Genomic DNA, 19,882 nt, shown 5'->3' with positions numbered 1-19,882 from the left:
TTACTTTATATTTGACTGCTTATTGTGGCTGAAGCACTACGGAAGCTTGACCTCTGGCTATTTGGAAAACAAAAAAGAAACTAATACGCAGGACACACTTATTGAAGATAATATGACGTTTCCAATATGGCTGCACATATGTTGTATTCTTCATTATGTGTTGCTAGACCCTCTGACAGCCGGCGGCCATACCAAAACTATGTCCAAGCAAGAGGGCGTGCTATAAGAACATTGAAACGAACAGGCCTATTCCTAAGGCTGGGTTGGGGGAGACTCAGGCCCGTATTTATACTTTTTTTGCGCCGCATTTGCGCATGATTTTTTGACGCAAATGTGGCGCATACTTACAAAATATAGGCCCATATTTATACTGTTTTAGTGCCGCCTTGCATGGCTCTGAGTGGGTTCATAACTCTGGAGTAACGCAAGGCAGTGCAAATCTCTGCCTTGCGTTACTCTGTCCCAGGGAGGTGTTCCATGGGTGGAGTGTGGGTGTTTCCACGCATTAACCTATGGAAATTGGCATATTTCCAGATTTACCAGCACTAGTAAACCTGGGTAGGGGGTCAAAATGCTACTCCTTCCCAGGGGAGGTGCAGCTAGGAATAACATCTTAATTTCTCTAAGTGTGCTGCACTACAGCACAAGGGCGCCTTGCATTGGCACAAGTGCAGGGAAAGGACAGGAATGTACTGAATAATGTTAAATATGGTACATTCTTCCCCTTTCACTCAGCACAGCGCAGCGAGGTGGCTTGCTGAGCTGTGTGAAATAATGATTAATCTGCCCCTTGGCATAATTTTGGATTATCAGTGTCCGGAGCATGCATGCTTCCAATATATCTGACACAGATGTGCTTTGATATAACTAACATACCTTGGTTTCCATTGTATGCAAGAGTTGTTTGGTGTGGATCTTTTCTGGAGCATACTTGAGTTTGACTGTACTAGTGGTACACATACCTTCGTTGGACTGTGTTTCAGTCAGTCAGACACTGGATCCGGCTGTATTTGAGGAAACGATATCAATGGCGCTCTGGAGTAGGCGTGTCATGGGCTGACGGACCTGAGATTGACAGTCACATCTCACCATTCTCAGGTTGGACAGTCCTTGACGCGCCACCCACCTCTGCAACCAAACTGTTGATTCCTCAGTGGGGCCTCCTGGCGGATCTTCACCTGAGATGAAAGAAAATATAACAATTACAAGAGGGCTATGTAGTTCTCTCTTACAATCTGTGCAGTGTCAGTGTGAAAAAAAGTTATGTCTGACTGAACCTGAAGAAGCCCCATTCACATGCACCCCACAAGTGTAAACTTTCCTGACACAATATCCCATTCGATGGGTATCCCACATTATATCCTAGTAGGTGTCAATCATATCTTACACAAAAGACACTTCAGGAAATAAACATCGCCCCTCAAAGTAACTAAACACAAGAGACCAAATACACTTTTCTGTTGGAATCAGGCTTAATGTGGGCAGAATCCATAGTGTAGCAATTTTACAATATGCTTAAAATAATTATAGATTTTACACACCCGTGGAAAAAGCTCGTCCTATTGGGAAATACATAATTATTCAAGTTAGAATAACTAATTGAGTGAGGGAAAGTGAAGGGGCTTTAATATTCTGAACTCTTTCTGGGAAACGATCGTATTTCCTCATAAATGGCGAATTTCCCAAAAATTCTTTCTTACATGTTTAATTTATTTTGTACAAATCTTTAGTAATAATAACTTCATCCTATGTATCATATATTCTTTAAATCACAGAATTAAAATCTGTTTAATCTTGCTACCCAATGCGTTTCAGGACGAAGGTCCCATCTTTGGAGGAACAGTTACATAAAACCCTAGAATTAAACAAAACAAACAAAGCACACAGCTGTCAAAGGCTCCTCTTGTAAGCTAAACATCACAAAATGGCCTAGAGTGCAAGGAAACACTCCTTCCTGTAATTGGATCTACTCATATGTGACACAGAAATTGAGTAAAGTTTAGTCAAAAACCAAAAGTCTCAACATGTTAATCTTTCTTCCTGTCTACTTCATTATTTATTGCAGCTGGATGACAAACACCTAGCCTGAAATTATTGACATCTTATATCTGTGTTTCTTAACCTGTGGTCCGAGGATCCCTATGGGTCTGCGAGCCCTGCTTGGGGGGAAGGAGGTCTGTGACTATTTTACAAAATTAAATAGTATTAAAATTAATCAATTAAAATTAATAAAATATATACAAATATGCAAGCAACACTGAACAATTGAATACTTTTTCTATATTGGATTGTGAATTACCTAAACTATTTCAATATTTGAGCATCTGTTTGATATATACTTGTTTTTGTATTTGTGTGTATTGTTCTGAGGTCAAAATCATAGAAATTGATTAGGCTGGGGGTACTTGGTTTCCAAAAATGACTCCGGGAGTGTCCTCATATTTCAGAAATGATTCAGTTGGTCCACAGAAGTCAATGGGTTAAGAACTGCTGCCATATATAATTATGTTCCATATTGTGATGACAATTTTCCTCCGTGACAATGTACGCATGAAACATTAAACAAAATGATTGTCAACCTACTCTGAGGACCAAATACATTAATATCTCCCTCATACACTTGAATATTTCGAGGGAGTTGCATAAAGTGCCATCAAAATATTTCATGCATTTCTTCATAAATACTACTAAAGGATGTCTTAAAAAAAGTTAATGAAACCATCTCATTTATTCCCTTGGGACATTCTAAATGTAACACTTTGATCCACCAAAGTTCTCTTTATAAAATAACTTGTCACCTCATTTGGATTTCAATAATAGCTCACAAATCTGGAATGTTATTTGACTTGTAGCATCTCTTATTTCGTACTTGATTTCATGTTTTTTTATTCTGATGTCCGATTTCTATTCTGCCAATCTTACCCTCATTGCTCTTGATGTATGACTCATGTATGTCATTCCAAATGGACATTTAAATAGGTAGCCACATTAGGTGTTTTACAAGTCGTATACTGTTTAAGCCAAACCTTTTTACCCATGATGTGGTGTTGTTTATAATCATCTTTGATAACATTATACCATTGTGAGCATTGTAACCAAATAAATGATCCTTTTGTTTCTGACATGAACTAATTGTGGATTGTACTTTTAGACATGCGAGGCAGGTGAACCACAAACCTGCATGTGAGCTTTTTTGTAGAAGATGTTTGTTTTGCCTGATAGGAAATTCAGTCACGTTTAAACCATTAGAGGAGTCCATGACCAACTGTGCGTCTTGTTTAATTCTTGCGTTTGGAAAAACTATTCCACTGAAAGAACGTTAGTCCTGAAACGCTGTGGGAAGAGAGATGAAAAATCTTCGATTTTACTTACATACATACAAAACAATATTTAATATTGGTAAAGATTTGCACAAAATTAAATGAAGTATAAATGAAAGCAATTTTGCGTGTGCCCTTGCATACAGTGACAAAATTTCCATAATGAGTATATTACTAATGGTTTCAACGATTCGGAAGAGAATAAGGACCACCTACAACTTGTGATTAAAAACTCGTATAGTTGACAAAAGCCAAATTACTGGGAACAAGACATTATTTTTGATGGACAATGGAGTGTTGGGTCAAAGCTTGCTTCTCTTTCTTTTCAATAAAACAGATGATTCTAGCTTGAAATGAGCGGCATGACCTATTCCAATGGCCCGGTCTATATCAGAAGCCTTATTGCTTCTCTCTAAAACCCACCTCCTTGCTAAGCTCTACAATGGAACAAACAGAAAACAGAATGTTCATAAAAAGAAGATAACTGTGGATTCACAAATCTAGGAGAGGATGAAGTTTGCTTGGGAGATATTGACCAAGTGGCTAAATAGGAACGCGCCTGAACTTGCAAACATTCAATATTCTATTGTAAGCTTATAATATGTGTTTTTCATCTAGCTTGAAAACAGAGGGCCCGTGTAATATCACAGTGAAGACTTTTAGTTATAGAGAGATATATGTAGCTATTATCTTTCTACAAATAGCATCAAAGCACATTTGGTTGTAAAAGGCTTAGCAATGTGTACCCACTTACTGACGTCAGAAAAATGCATTGGCAGTGCGTATCCCCAGCTCGCTCTACTACAAATGGATTTATCTGTCTTGGATACATCTTTGCAGCACCTCTGGAACATTATTAGTCTCAGCTACAAAATACTTATTGATAATACCTGGCCTCTTGCATTCTTTTTAACTTTACATATTCACCATATAATAATTATGGTGAAAATGAGGGAGCCATCCATGCAAAAGTGCTTTCCATTGTAGACTAAGGAGGAAAGCCATTGAATACAAACATGATGGGCTAATTCCACTGGCAAATCTATGAGTGTTACACGATGGCAAATAACTAAAGAAGAAGACAAATAAAGAGAGACCCAAACGTGTACATCTGGCATAGAAGAAATGTATTTACAGGGCACTGGTTAAAGCGCTAGGGCTTAACTACGCAAGTGTAACACCTGCCATTTATGAATCACCTTAATTACATTTTGGGATGTAAAACTTAGACAAAAGAGCAAGAAGGTGCCAAAAGCAAATGGTAACATAAAAGTGTAGAACAGAGAACTAGCAATAAGAACTAGCAATAAGATTGAACAAGGGGGGGCGATCGAAGCGACTATAACAAGCATTTCTCTAGACACTGAATTCAAATCATGTCAAGAAATACAACGGTGGGGCAGGACGACTGTACCCTGATAAATAAGAAAAACCTACTGCTATCCTGGCATCAGAAGAAGGCGGTACGCACTAACTAAATTATCAAAAATGAAACCAAGGAGGTTCAAATGCAACTAGGCGGAAATCCAGTGCTTTCTACAGAAACATAAAATTTTAACATCTTAAGTTTAAGCTTAAGAGTGAAAGGTCAGAAGAAACACAAAGTCAGGATATACAAATGTAACGCAGTGATTGGGGTTGTCGCTACTAACAAGACTTTACCACTACCAAAAGGAACCATCCTTTGCAAACTAATACGGATCTAAACCCATGTCTTGCAGTTTGCACGCATCTCCTTCATGCCAGTTCATAGCTCGTTGTGCTATATTAGAAGGATTGCAACTTATGAAATGGAAGTAATAAAAGGATCTCTATGTTAAAATCAGCAGCCACCTTACCTATCTGCATAAAATACAAATCTGCAATCAGCATGTTACACAATACGCTATGCGGCAGGTACCTCTATGCCTACTTTGTGAGTCACAGCTAGGACTAGAAAAAACACAGATATCTTCCCAGCAAGTGCATTAACCACCAGAGTTATCTTACCATTATTATTATCACCTGAAATTTGCAGAGGGCTCTGACATATGCCATAACATAAGATATTTCTAAATGCAGACTCTGTAACCAATTAAGCAGAACACATGTGTCCTCCTTGCCGAAATCTTTGTGAAATATTTTTTTTAAAAAGTATAAGTTGACTGTCGGACGTTTATCCCCAATTTATGGGATCCCAGAGTACATTTTTTCCAGTTCATCAAAAGGCAGCATTGACTAAGAGAGTGTAAATGGACATCCGCTTTGAATGGGAGAGGCTATTTCAACCCTTCTCCTCTTTGGTGGAACCAACTTACTCGTTGATTCTGGCAAATACAGGTACCAACTCTGGATAGGGCACTTTGAGGTGGGGACAGAAATGCATCTGAGGGCAATATGCCCAAAATCTTGTATGGTTTTGGAATGGCCTTTCCCACACCCATGCATGCAGCAGGTGAAAGCCTTTCTGGATTGGGTCACTCTGACAATCATGTCCAACAATGGAAAATATCAGGCCAGAGGAGGTTGCCCTCAGCCTCATCTTTCAGGCAATGCACATTTCTGGCTAAGGATTGGATGGGCAGCAGATGGCATAATGTGGACAAGAAAGACTGAGAATCTAATTGTTGTTGGCAATGGTGTTCTCTGGGGCTCAGTGTTGTGGTCCCTGAGTTATGTGTTTCCCACACTCTGGTGAAGGTTGAGACGAATCTTGCGGTCAAGTTGGTTTCCGACTTGACCAATTCACTGCAGTTATCTTGTCCTGTTTTCTAGCAATGATGGCTTCTGCCCAGGGTTCTTCCTGGTCTCTTCTCCTCTGAATGAATTTCATATGTCACCGTCCTGGTGAAAAACAGGCCAGCTTAGTTTTGTGATCTGTGCCTCCCAAATGGCTGCTTAAATTGTGACTAGATTTAGCTTTTAGGGCAGCAGGTTTTGACTTTGCCCCCACTAGTTGCATGCCCTTCATTGTCTCCCCATTTCTGCCACTGTGATGTTCTGAACCTTGTAGCCATCTTTTCTAACTAGCCCTGGATTTTAATATGAAAGTGCCCATTTGCGCTGTTCATATATTTTGCACTATCTGAATTAGACCCTCTTGTTATTCCTCTCTATAAACACTAGGGCCCAGATTAACTCAACTTTAATGCAACATAGAAAGGGAACTTGCTATGTTGTGTGAAAGGGAGAGACCAGAAATGCACCATATCTACTAAGGTATTGTGCACTTCTGCTCTATCCTTGCACTGGTGCACTTGTGGCGGCCTAGCACCAAAGCAGGCACCCTTGACTCATGGCACAAGGATGTCCGTATTGTGGTCAGGACAGTTTTTGTGCAGGAAGGCACACCTTCCTGCACAAAAGCTATCTTTAGAAATGTATTACTCTTTGTGTGAGCAGGATGCAGCACACATGCAAAGAGGAAGTAACAAAGAGAAATATAAATATTTCTTCTCTTTACGCCAAGGTCGGGTAGACACACCAAGGTCAGGTAGTCACAAAACTCAGGTTTCGTGACTTTAGTAAATCTGGGTCTGTGTCAAAATGCATGGGTGAATTAACAGGACGCTTATGTTCCACCCATGTAACGGCTCCTCGGCGCAGAGTGCCACGAGTCAGCGAAAGGCACTTCATTGCTTTACTTTGCTAGTACAAACTGATGCAAGGTCATGCAAATATCGCCTTGCATGTCATTGTAAATGTCCCTTAAGCACTTGTGTTGCCTTATGTTGACTTGTGGGATGCAAGGCCAAAGCATGTGCTTAGTGAACCTGATCCTAGATGAGAGGTAGCAGAGCATTATTGGTACTGGCTCCAGCCTTCTGGAACAAACTCCCTCTTCAGCTACATCCGTCTTGCAGTCACCTCAGAACTGTACTATTCTCTCATCCTTCTTCAGAATAAACAGCACCCTTTGCCGACCAACTCGCCTTGGCTCCTGCTGTTGCTATGGTTTCAGCAACAAAAATGCTTTAGGGAACGCGCTCTACAACCGACAGTGTTAAAGTGCTCTAGGCCTGCCATGGGGTATGGACTACACAGTGTAAATACCGAGTACAAGAAGATAGCGATTGAAATATTGAGGATGCTCAGAGGGTCTGATGGCTAAGGTTGCTGAATAGGCGTGAACATTACAGTTAAAGAGGTGCTTCACTAGAACTCAATTCACACATTTTGTTTTCATGACCCATAAACTTTGCACATCACTACTGTCAACAGTAGATCCATGGACAGCACAAATGTATATAAAAACAAGTATTTACAAATGCAATAGGGTTAGCCTTTTATAGCCTATAGATTTACGCAAGGGGAGCATTGCGGCTTGGTTGGGCCCACCATATATTTTATCAGAGGCCATGCCAATGAAAGAGGACGCATGTATTTTGTGGGCAGCACACCTATGGTTGGTTATATGTAAAAAACAATGCATCTTCGATTAATTCTTAAAAATTTGATTCTGTTAAAAAGTCAGAAATAAGAAAACTATTATGCTTTCCGATATATTCCTAAAAATATCAATAACGTGTTTTTAAATTTAAAAAAAACACAACAAATACAAAACTGTAGGCTCGATTCACTAACATTTTTCTGCAAGGAGAGTTGGTGGTGAACTCCAAGAGGCAAGGACTACGCCTGGAATTAAGTCATAAACCAGGAAGCACTAGAAGAGTAAGTCACAGCTACGTCACAGTAGAGTTGCGTCCCTTGCTTTATTTAGCCACTCTCCTCCAGAGGGCAGCAGCAGCCTAACAACCTAAGCTCTGCAACAGGGGCAATAAGAGAGCAAAAGCAAAGCCACGAGCAGTGAGCAACAGGGCGGCGGGTGGGGCTTAAAGAAAGAGCCCAGGTGACAAGATACCCTTCTTTCTGACCTCTTTGGACCAGTGGTACTATATTCTCCCCTTTCCTCATTAATGCAAGTCCATTCATTATAATGTGCTATTTCCACTTTTACGTGAGCCGGTGTGTGCACAAGCTTGTTATAAGCAACCAATCAGTGGGTGTGTTACATGCCCAACCCAAAGATTATGAAACGTTGCGGGGACACCCAGGTGGAGAAGGCCCATCGGACCGTTTGCAACTGGTAAAATGCATTTTGCCATGTACGAAAGGCAAAATGCAACTCAGAACATGTTACCAAATCGCATTCTGGCATTTGTGATTTGGTATTAGGGAGGGACGTGTTTACGGCGTCCCTTTCTAATAACCGAATAGCAACGGCATGTTTGAATGTATGAATGTTTTGCAGCCAGATTGTGGTGGCAAAACATTCATCTTTTACCAACTCGTAGAGGAGGCGGTAACCCATTTGCAAATGGGAAGGGGTCTCCAAGGGACCCTTTCCCCTTTGTGAACGTAAGTGAAAACATTTTTTTAGAGCAGGCACTGCCAAATGTAAAAAAATGAAAAGAACACTTTTTAGTTTTCTTCTTGTAAAGAAAATAAAACGGCTGAATTACAAAACAAATCTGCTTTATTTAAAAAGCAGTTGCAGACATGGTGGTCTGCTGACCCCATCAGGCCACCATCCCTGTGAGTGTTGGCCATTCCCAATGGGTCGTAAATTGTGACCTGCCTCATGAATATTGCTGAGGCAGGTCCTTGCGACCCATTTGGGAATCGCAAACAGTGTTCAACACAATGTAGTGCAGTGCTGTTTGCGATTTCCTGTTGCAAATCGCAAATAGGAAATCGCAAACTGGATTTTTCGTATATATCTCGCACTTAGGGCCTGATTTTGAGTTTGACGGATGGAGTTATTCTGTCACAAGCTTGACGGATAGTCCGCCCGCTATATTACCATGCCATTATATACTATGGACATCGTAATACTGCGGACGCGATATCCCTCACGTTTGTGGCGGAGTAGCCTCTCCGCCACGCTCGAAATCAGGGCCGTTACCTAACACCATTGCAGCTCTGCAGTATGGAGCAAGAAAATTATGAAAATATAAAATACTGTTCAAGCAACAAGAGGAAAAATGTTTCAGTAAAAAAATATTTGATCTAAAAGGTGTGTTTTTTTCCCTTTGATTATGGCAACTGATAGATGGGAGTGCCCATTTGTACGTGTAACAAAACCCTAACTAAAATTATGGAAACATAATTTAACAATTGCTTGCTATTAAAATTACAGCTTGGTTCCCTCCTTCTTCCTTTTTGGCACTTCATTGTGTAACCACACCCCGACCTAATGCGGGGGGGGCGATAATTCTGTGATGCCAGTAGGCAGTGGTCCCCGAGTCCCTTTCCCATAAACCTACTACTGGTGCTATTTGGAGATTATTTCATTTGTCTAGGTTTTGGTCAGCTGTTTGGGTAGTGGAGGGTTAGTCAGGGTGCTGTGACTGCATGTGCTGTTGTATTAAATACTGTGGCCCAACAATGACATTCCAACACTACCCCTATGTTTGTAAGTGCACTAAACTATTTTTAAACGGCGGAGAGTGGATGAAAACGCCCTCATCACTACTGCGCGGGTAGATTTAAGAAAATTTCTTGCGTCCCTTAGCACTCCCTACTGCCACCATTTGTGTGCAGTATTTAAAATATGACGCACCATGGCACATGGTAGGGGGCAATAGCATCAAAAGCTACACAAACATTGCAACACGGTTTTACTTCACATCAGAGTTGGCTTACCACGGCTTTAAAGCTGTAAACTTAATTGGCAACTTTTTCATGTTATTTTAAGCCCATTCTAAGGAGCGCTATTTCTCGATACTTCATAGTTTCTACAGATTATTTGGGGACTCTTTTCGGATTATTTACCTTTAAAGACCTGACCCATAGAGACTGTGAGGTGGAATTTGGAATCTTCCTCGTTTTTCAGTGCATCTATAGCGAACGAATGCACATCTTCAGTACATAAATCGATTTACCCGTTCTTTAGCCTTGAAAAAGTCACGTTTTTAGTGATGAAACACATGTTGGCTGCCTTGTTCTATCTTTGAAAATATATAAAGGATTACATCACTACCAAATAAAAGCCTTTTGCATTTTGGACATGCAACATCAATGTACTTGAGCCGGTGTTTGATTATGATGCAACTGGACTTGTGTTTTGAGTAGTGTGGTATAATTTTTGTCTTGATTATTGATTAGGTTTCTTGGGTAGTAAAGAAACCAATACCACTTTAGCACCTGCACAATGACTTTGTGAACCTTATACTCTGCCCTATATTGGAGTTCAATGTTGGATGTGCGTTCTTTAATCTACTACTACCCTATTTTGTTGCCATTTTTTAACGCCTGCTCTAAGCAGGCATTAAAAATGCCCATAAAATGGCACAAAGAAATATTTTTGATTTCTTTGTGCCATTTTTTCGCGCCCTCCCCTTACCGGGGGAACGCCCCCTTGCATACGTTATGCGTGGCACAGGCTTAATGTGGCACAAGGGTTTACAAAGTGTGTCACTTTTGTAAATCTGTTGTGGCGATTGTGGCCTCGTTGGGCCACATTAGCATTAAAAAAAAAAATTACGCTAATGTGGTGCAAGGAGGCGCTAGGCCCTCTTAAATCTGGGCCAGAATGTCTACAAGTATGGATGATATTAACTCCTACATCTTATAACCCTCAATCTCTAATGTGACATTACTAGTACATTGATTTCTACACTTTTATGATCTGTTGTCGCTCTGTGTGTGCATAAAGTTTTCTGACAACGTACACTTGGATAAGTAGTGCTATAAAATAATTAAATGCAAACTAAATTAGTAAGTGCCATTAAAATCATTATTTGTGTAATAACTTATAAACACTGGAACATTTGGCATTCTTAAGCGAAAGCACACCTCTTACATAAAGAGCCTGAACAAAGTAAAAAAAACAACAGCCTCCAAGTCATAGTTTCACTAAAGTACTTGTAGCGTGATAAGCTGTGTGCCTTTCAGTCCTTCTATTGCATTGGCATCTCGGTATTAGTCTCCAGAGGGCTGCTAGAGAGGGTGATACTTCAATAAAAGAAGGCCTCACGGCCCTTTATTTAAGGCCTTTGATTTGGGCCAACTGGAAATGAAAATAAGAAGCCCCGGTTTGGAAAGCAGACAACATACAGGTGGTGCTCAATTGTTCGGCCCCCACCATTCCTCCCTTTCCCAACTCCACAGCAGGGAATGAGGGAACACAGCGAGGAAACACTGCCTCACAGTACAGTGCTGAGGCCACTCTGCCTACACGGCTCCATTTTTTTTTCTTCCTCATTTTTCTCTCTCTTTGTCTCAGCTGCCCAGCTCACTCCAACACAAAGCATCCCTGAGGCATGTCTGACCCAGGGGTTGAACTGATCGAACTCTAGTAGAAGCAACGCAAGCCTCCTTCATAACCAGCACAGATAGAAGCAATGCAGGCCTCTGTCACACCCAGCACAGATAGAAGCAACGCAGGCCTCTGTCACACCCAGCACAGATAGAAGCAACGCAGGCCTCTGTCACACCCAGCACAGATAGAAGCAGCGCAGGCCTCCTTCATAACCAGCACAGATAGAAGCAACGCAGGCCTCTGTCACACCCAGCACAGAAAGAAGCAACGCAGGCATCCTTCACACCCAGCCCGGATAGAAGCAACGCAGGCATCCTTCACACCCAGCACAGATAGAAGCAGCCCAGGCCTCCTTCACACCCAGCCCAGATAGAAGCAGCGCAGGCCTCCTTCACACCCAGCCCAGATAGAAGCAGCGCAGGCCTCCTTCACACCCAGCACAGATAGAAGCAGCGCAGGCCTCCTTCACACCCAGCACAGATAGAAGCAGCGCAGGCCTCCTTCACACCCAGCACAGACAGAAGCAGCGCAGGCCTCCTTCACACCCAGCACAGATAGAAGCAGCCCAGGCCTCCTTCACACCCAGCACAGACAGAAGCAGCGCAGGCCTCCTTCACACCCAGCACAGACAGAAGCAGCGCAGGCCTCCTTCACACCCAGCACAGATAGAAGCAGCGCAGGCCTCCTTCACATCCAGCACAGATAGAAGCAGCGCAGGCCTCCTTCACACCCAGCACAGATAGAAGCAGCGCAGGCCTCCTTCACACCCAGCACAGATAGAAGCAGCCCAGGCCTCCTTCACACCCAGCACAGATAGAAGCAGCGCAGGCCTCCTTCACACCCAGCACAGATAGAAGGAGCGCAGGCCTCCTTCACTCCCAACACGCTCATCACAGCTGGGAGCAGTGCAGGCCTCCATTACATATAGCACTGGTACAGCACATGCTGTAGCAGTGTATGCCTCCTTCACACCCAACACAGGTACAGTACATGCCGCAGCAGTCAAGCCTCCCTCAGACCCCGAAGAAATAGCAGCAATGCGGGTCGCTGTTACTCACAGCACAGGTTCAGCAGACATTGACTCAGTTCAGGCCTCCTTTACGCACAAAAAAGGTAGAAGCAATGTGATCCTCCTCTACACACAGCACAAGTCGTAGTTGTAGAAGTCTCCCTCTCGGGCAAAGCCGATGGACCATGTCACAAGCCCATTGTACACCAGCCCACAGGCACAACTGGTGGCATGTATTTGTTTTTGGAGAAATGGCTATTTCTTCATCGCTTTAATTTACTCAGTCACTTTGCAAGTTAGCGTGTACTACTGGAGTCACAGGTGACAACTATCGATTCGTGTTTCTGAAATTTGCTGTTTGCAGGTTATGCCCTACCACACAGTCACAGAGTAAGTGTCTGTGATATTAATACCAAAGACAGACACATAGCTCCCTACACAGCAGGAACACAATACTGCCCACAACATATCCTAGCAGCAGACGTACAAACTTTCTGCTCACACTGTTGAGGAATCACTGTTGAGGATGAATTTATCAGCACTTTGTGCTGGTTTGTATCAACTTTGGGAAGCAAACCCGGCACAAAGGGTTTTTGGAATTTACTTTCACAGCCCAATATATGTCTTGCGCTGGAATGTGGCCTCAAAGTAAAGCAAAGTAGCGATTTGTGCTACTTTGTTACACGGAAGGTAACAGGGGTGGTACATGGGAATACCCGTACAACCACCCCTAGATTTTGACACAAATTCCTATCTACTAACATTCATACACAGGGATTTGAGCAACAAATTTAGCACCTACTGGAGGCCAGCGTAAGGTTAGGGATCAAGTTTTTTTCTCAAAAGGATTCTGACTTTGCCTGTGTGCTGTATTGCACATAGAGGTGGAAAATCCAATGAAAGCTTGAACCAGGCTAGAGACTGAAGTCTGTCTCTGGCTCGGCTCGAGATCCTGTTGAAACCTAGAGCTCATACTGAGCCGAGCTTTCACACAGTTTCTGACTGCCACACTCCCTCTGCCCCAGAAGTGGCGTTTCGGTCACAGCTGCCGACTTTGGAACTGGAGAACCCGTTTGAGTCTCGGTGTCAGATCAACATCCTGTGATTCTGGGCAAATCACTTAATCTCACCGTGCCTAAAAAACAAAAATGTTTGTGACCTTTGTAATGTAACTGGTGCTCGTGTAGAGTGTTCTAATACCTCCTGGTTGAGTGTGCACTATGTAAAATTGCAAAACAATTGTGTGTTGACCATATTCGGCAATGAGCCCATGGCTCAGGTGAGGAGTAGCTGTTGGGCGTGTTTTTTTCCTACCTGTGCTGGATCATATTGCACAACCCAAGGCTGCCTCACTTTAAGAAGGGATTGAACGTTTCACACAATTCTCCGGGGACATGGTCATGCAGAGGATGACAATAGGCCAGCTCTGCTTATGATGTTCTTGTTTGGCTTCACATTCAGCTGACTGCTGAAGTAAAAGCCTAGGGGGGATTCTTGATGGGGAGGGGAAAAGAAAATAATAAAGATAAAGGAGAACATAACAAGAGAGATAAAAAGGACTCAAACAGATAGCAGATAAAAAAAAAACAAGAGCTTGTCCAGAGGGGTGGAAAAGGAAAAGGTCAAGGACTGAAAGTTTTAAGAAAACTAAAGTAAATACAAATATGCACCATATCTTGCAGTTAAAAAAAAATACAAGATCAGTAAAATGATTGCAATGTTCTGTTTTTTATTGCAGTACACTGCTTTAAATGTTGGTGAAACAGTTCAATTGGTTGAGATTATGTGTAGTGTGCATGCCACAGATTCCTCCTATTTCAGAAAACTATGGATAAATGCACCTAATGTGGACACCGGTGTGTGTGTCCGCCGCTCACAGATTCTCATTCCATTTGATTCAGTAGGTTAATGCACCTACTGGAGAGATCTGTGGCAAACCACTTAGGGCCTGATTTAGATCTTGGCGGACGGGTTACGGTCACAAACATGAGGGTTATTATTTTATCCGCCGTATTACAATTTCCATAGGATATAATGGAATCGTGATACAGAGGATGTGATATCCGTCAGGTTTGTGACAGAGCAACCCCGTCCGGCAAGATCTCAATCAGACCCTTATTCTTCCTCTGCCACTAAAAATGAACGTGACCTTGTGTAAGGTAGCTGGTGTTTTTGAAAAGCGCTCCAATACATTAGGTCGAGCTTCCGCAAAATAAAAATTGCTGAAGAATGTCCATATGGTAAAACCAAAGTGTTAACATAAAAAAGGAAATAGAAATGGATATCCATTCAGTGACTGATTTGTACTAAGTGAACCCAGAAAACTTGGATAAACTGAGGATTTTAAGCAAATATTTTATTCCACCAAAGCTCCTTTTTCTACATTATCATGCATGAAAGCACTTTCAAATATGTGAATTCAGAATGCCAGCTGTACAAAAACCTATTGAGTGTGATTTAATTTACAGTACCATTATTCTGTAGTAATCAGGGCCACGTGCAGGGTTTTCATGACAAACATCTTGCCTTGTTAATTCAGTAATGGCTCAAGCTCAGTGCAATGCTACAATGTGACTATTAATGTAAAAGCTTCCACGTGCTAAAGACATTTAAAAAAATGAATACCTAAGAGGCTTTTTTCATATTTTATATGATATGTGTTGTGTGATTTACATAGCAAACATTTCAGGGCTCAAAGCGTGCAAGGGCTCTAAGTGCCATACCAGACCCCTGGTTCAGCCCTGGCTCGGCTCACTGTCTTAGGGTCTCATTTACAATCTTTTGGCGCAAGGCAGTGTCACAAGCCTTCTTGCTGAGGTGCCCTGCTTTAAAAGAAAAGAGCAGCAGTGCACTGTATCTACAAGATATGGCACATTCCTCCCCTCTCCCCCTGTGATGGTGCACAATGGGCCAATGAAGCCTGGCCGGTGATAACACCTAACTGGTTCGAAGTAAGAAATTGTATTTGTTAATTCATTTGAAATAAATAATTAACATCATTTTCACGTAGAACTGTCTTTAAAGAATCCCCAAAAGGGGTAAGATGTGGGAGGAAAAGTTAACAAGAGAGTTTTGGGGCAACGAACATGAATTAAAGTACATCACGTTCGAATTAAAAAAGAAAACTGAACAAGAAGGAAATATCCAAAGAAGAAAATAAAACAAAAATAGAGAATGAAGGGAAAGGTTGAAAGTTAAATGCGGGATGGGGCGTTTTTGAAAGAAAAAAAAAATGCTTTTAGAACGTCAGCCCTAAATTATTATTATTTTAGTAGTAGTTTAGAATTAGCCCTGATGCGGAGTAATTATTTCACTTTAATAACATGAATTTGGCAGAGAGGGGAAAGGCTGTGAGGTTTCGCCAGGCAGGTGAGCCATTCGCTGCTGAGGCAAGGCGTGAGCGGATCTCACCCGGGAGCCGTCAGTAGCCAGGTGTGGGGTTATTTAAAGAAGCAGAGGTGGACTTACACCACTTGTGCATGCAGTCGTGCCGAACAAAGCAGTTTTGTGCTGTGCATCCGGGGTTTCATCATAGAAAGTAAATAGGTGCTGTATTTCGCATTATGTTATGCCACACTTGCGCTTAAGCAAAAATGTAGTAATTCTACCACTGGTCTCAGTGCCCTTATGGAGCCCTGTCCACCCTGGGCGGGCACCTCTAAGGTCAGAGGCCACATCACTAGCACAAAATAGCATCACTCCCCTGTGCTGAAGAGGGAGGCCGCTGCTGGGACCAGTATGCAGGCTCGCAGCAAGGTGGCATGGGCCCTCTTGCAAAAATGGAAAATAGCCCCCCTTCGTCCACTGTCTGTAGCAGAAAGACAACCATAATTGGGGTGCAGAGGGCCCCTCACATCCCTTGACCACGGTGTCACAGTACTTGCTGCACTTCTGGTACCCGGAGGTTTTCAAGTTCCTCATTCTACCTGCCTGTCTCCGTCTCCTTCCTATCTCCATCCCTACCTCACCTGCCCTCCTTTCACCGTCTCTCATTATCACTTCCTCGGTATCTCTTCTCCTTCGCCTCCTCACTCGTTCTCATCTCCCACCTTTCTCTGTGTTTCTCTACTCACTTTCATTTCACTCTCTCCTCTTTTTAGTCCCCTTCCTCTCCCCAGATTCTCCCGTATCCTCTCTTCTATCTGCGTCCTACTCTTCTCAGCGTCTCCCAACCTACCTGTTCGAACTCCTTCCTCCCGTCCTTGTCCACCCATACCTTGTCTTCCCCTCACAGCATCTCGACCTCCTTCCTCCCGTCCTCGCCCACCCATACCTTGTCTTCAGTTTACAGCATCTCCATCTCCTTCCTCCCTTCACAGCATCTCCATCCTCCCATTCTCGCCCACCCATACCTTGTCTTCACTTCACAGTATCTCGACCTCCTTCCTCCCGTCCTCGCCCACCCATACCTTGTCTTCACTTCACAGCATCTCGACCTCCTTCCCGTTCTCGTCCACCCATACCTTGTCTTCCCCTCACAGCATCTCGACCTCCTTCCTCCCGTCCTCGCCCACCCATACCTTGTCTTCACTTCACAGCATCTCCATCTCCTTCCTCCCTTCACAGCATCTCCATCTCCTTCCTCCCATTCTCGCCCACCCATACCTGGGCTTCACTTCACAGCATCTCCATCTCCTTCCTCCCGTTCTCACCCACCCATACCTTGTCTTCACTTCACAGCATTTCCATCTCCTTCTTCCCGTTCTCACCCACCCATACCTTGTCTTCACTTCACAGCATCTCGACCTCCTTCCTCCCGTCCTTCGCCCACCCATACATTGTCTTCACTTCACAGCATCTCAATCTCCTTCCTCCAGTTCTCGCCCACCCATACCTTGTCTTCACTTCACACCATCACCTTCCTCCTGTTCTCGCCCACCCATACCTGGGCTTCACTTCACAGCATCTCCATCTCCTTCCTCCTGTTCTTGCCCACCCATAACTTGTCTTCAGTTCACAGCATCTCCATCTCCTTCCACCCTTCACAGCATCTCCATCTCCTTCCTCCAGTTCTCGCCCACCCATACCTTGTCTTCAGTTCACAGCATCTCAATCTCCTTCCTCCAGTTCTCGCCCACCCATACCTTGCCTTCACTTCCCAGCATCCCCCATCTCCTTCCTCCCGTCCTCGCCCACCCATACCTTGTCTACACTTCACAGCATCTCCATCCTCCCTTCACAGCATCTCCATCTCCTTCCTCCAGTTCTCGCCCACCCATACCTTGTCTTCACTTCACAGCATCTCCATCTCCTTCCTCCCGTCCTCGCCCACCCATACCTTGTCTACACTTCACAGCATCTCCATCTCCGTCCTCCAGTTCCTTCCTTGACATCCTTACTTCCAACCTCTTTCTTTCCCCATTCCGTATCCCATTTACTCGGCCTTATCTCATCCCTCTCTGACACCTTTCGCCCTCTCTCCACCACTTTGATCCTGTCCTCTCAGAAACTTCAGAGGAATGCAGCGCCGTGACCCAGGCAGGCTCTGGGTGTGGGCCAGTAGATTTCTATCTCTGCCCCAGCCCCACTGGTCGTCCAAAAACCACTGCAGAATTGTGGAATCTATTTCCATCACACTCTAATCCAGCCTTGAGCCAAACAATCTTGTTGTCGAAAAAAACACGAAAAAGTCTACCATTCCCAACTATTGGGCTCACAATGTGCACAAAGTAAATACAAGAAATATGTTCTGAACATCTTACCTGCTTGCGTCCTTCAGAGCTTTCACTCATCTGTTCTGAGCCTCCTCGCCCCCGCTTGATCCATCGCGCCTCACTTGTCTCACCCACCGCTGCTTTTATGCCGCAGGCACCGAAGGCCGACAGCGTCCCCCCTCCAGGCCCTACCACGCGCCGCGTGTGCTTCCTGTTTGTTCACTGCAGCAGGAGTGTGTGGCGCGAGGCTCACGAGGGCTGGACAAACCGCAAGAACAAACCATTTGCATTCATTTCTTTAAAAATATATGTTATGTACATATGTGTGTGTTCGTGTGTATAAATAAATATATGTTCAAATACATTAGAGGTGCATTAATTCATAAAACAAAACATTTTAAGGTGTGTGTACCACTGCAGAGGGACTCTACATTCATGCACTCTAGCACAAGGCACCGAAGCTAACCTCCTTAAATTCATAGGCCTTCTTTACACGTGTCAATTCCAAATGATCTAGAAATCCTGAAATGAACATATTGGGCCTGATTCTAACTTTGGAGGACGGTGTTAAACCGTCCCAAAAATGGTGGATATACCACCTACCGTATTACGAGTCCATTATATCCTATGGAACTCGTAATACGGTAGGTGGTATATCCGCCACTTTTGGGACGGTTTAACACCGTCCTCCAAAGTTAGAATCAGGCCCATTGTCTCCTTTTGTGGTAAGCTAACCCTTTCCAGCGCCATTATCACAACCCATGGGGCCACATTCCGATTAAAAGTCATAATTGACAGATTTCCCATTCACAAAAAGTGGTTGCAAATTGCGCCCTGACTTATAGGGCATAGAAAATAATTTTGGGAACTGACCTATGCACTAATAGGTCTGTTCTCAAAATTCGGAATCATTGTGCGTCGCAATTCGATCTACCTCATTAATGTGCATGAGGCAGGTTGGAAATTGCTACACACTAAAATTGCCTAGAGTCACATGCATGAGGGCCTTCTGAGGTCAGTAGACTGCTGTGTCTGTGATTGCTTTTAAATAAAACAATATATGTTTTTCATATGCAGAAAAGGAAAACGGGATACACTAAGAATAAAAAAACCATTTAAACAAACCATTTTTAGGACAGGCAAAAGTTTTTCTCAACGTCCTCAAAGAAGAAGGTGTCCACTGTGACCCTTTCCGTTTTCAAATGGCTTACTATAAATTTTAAATTAGTATTAAAAAAATAATGTTTTGCGACTGGATTTGGGTTGCGAAACATTAATGCTTCTCTTAAGGAATCTGTATTTAGAAGGCGCTCTTAAAATGACCCTTTCAAATAACAATTCCTTAATGTGCACTTAACCTATTTAGCAATACAGAAACCTTTTCTGAAGGTTTAGTTAATTTCAAAAAGTGTTTAAGCGGTTGCAAACCCTCAGATTTATCATTTTGTACATCATGCCCTTAGTTCAATATGTTATCACAAAGATCCAACTAACATACATGAGGGTTTCCAGTAAAGCGTGTACTTTCAGTTTGCCTCAGTAACTTTGCTGATGCGTTTGTCACAGTTCCCTTTCTCCGCCAGATGTGAAAAGCTCTGATATTGCACTGCTGTGCACTACAAAGAACTTAAATAAAAGGTACCCAATCGCAGTGTAG

At 43.1% G+C, this 19,882-nt stretch overlaps 1 long non-coding RNA gene across 1 annotated transcript in view; it reads right to left on the bottom strand.

Moving 5' to 3' along the window:
• LOC138247212 (uncharacterized) overlaps positions 1-18,694 on the bottom strand; it is a 101,559-nt gene extending 82,865 nt beyond the window's left edge. The window contains exon 1 of the long non-coding RNA XR_011194365.1: positions 18,274-18,694. This is a non-coding gene — a long non-coding RNA (uncharacterized lncRNA). The remainder of the gene's footprint in view (positions 1-18,273) is intronic.
• Between the last annotated feature and the right edge of the window lie 1,188 nt (positions 18,695-19,882).

The sequence above is a fragment of the Pleurodeles waltl genome, chromosome 7, assembly GCF_031143425.1.
Source record: "Pleurodeles waltl isolate 20211129_DDA chromosome 7, aPleWal1.hap1.20221129, whole genome shotgun sequence".
Classification (NCBI taxonomy): Eukaryota; Metazoa; Chordata; class Amphibia; order Caudata; family Salamandridae; genus Pleurodeles; species Pleurodeles waltl.
The sequence above is the reverse complement of the archived record's forward strand: the minus strand, read 5'-3'. Positions and strand labels throughout refer to the sequence as shown.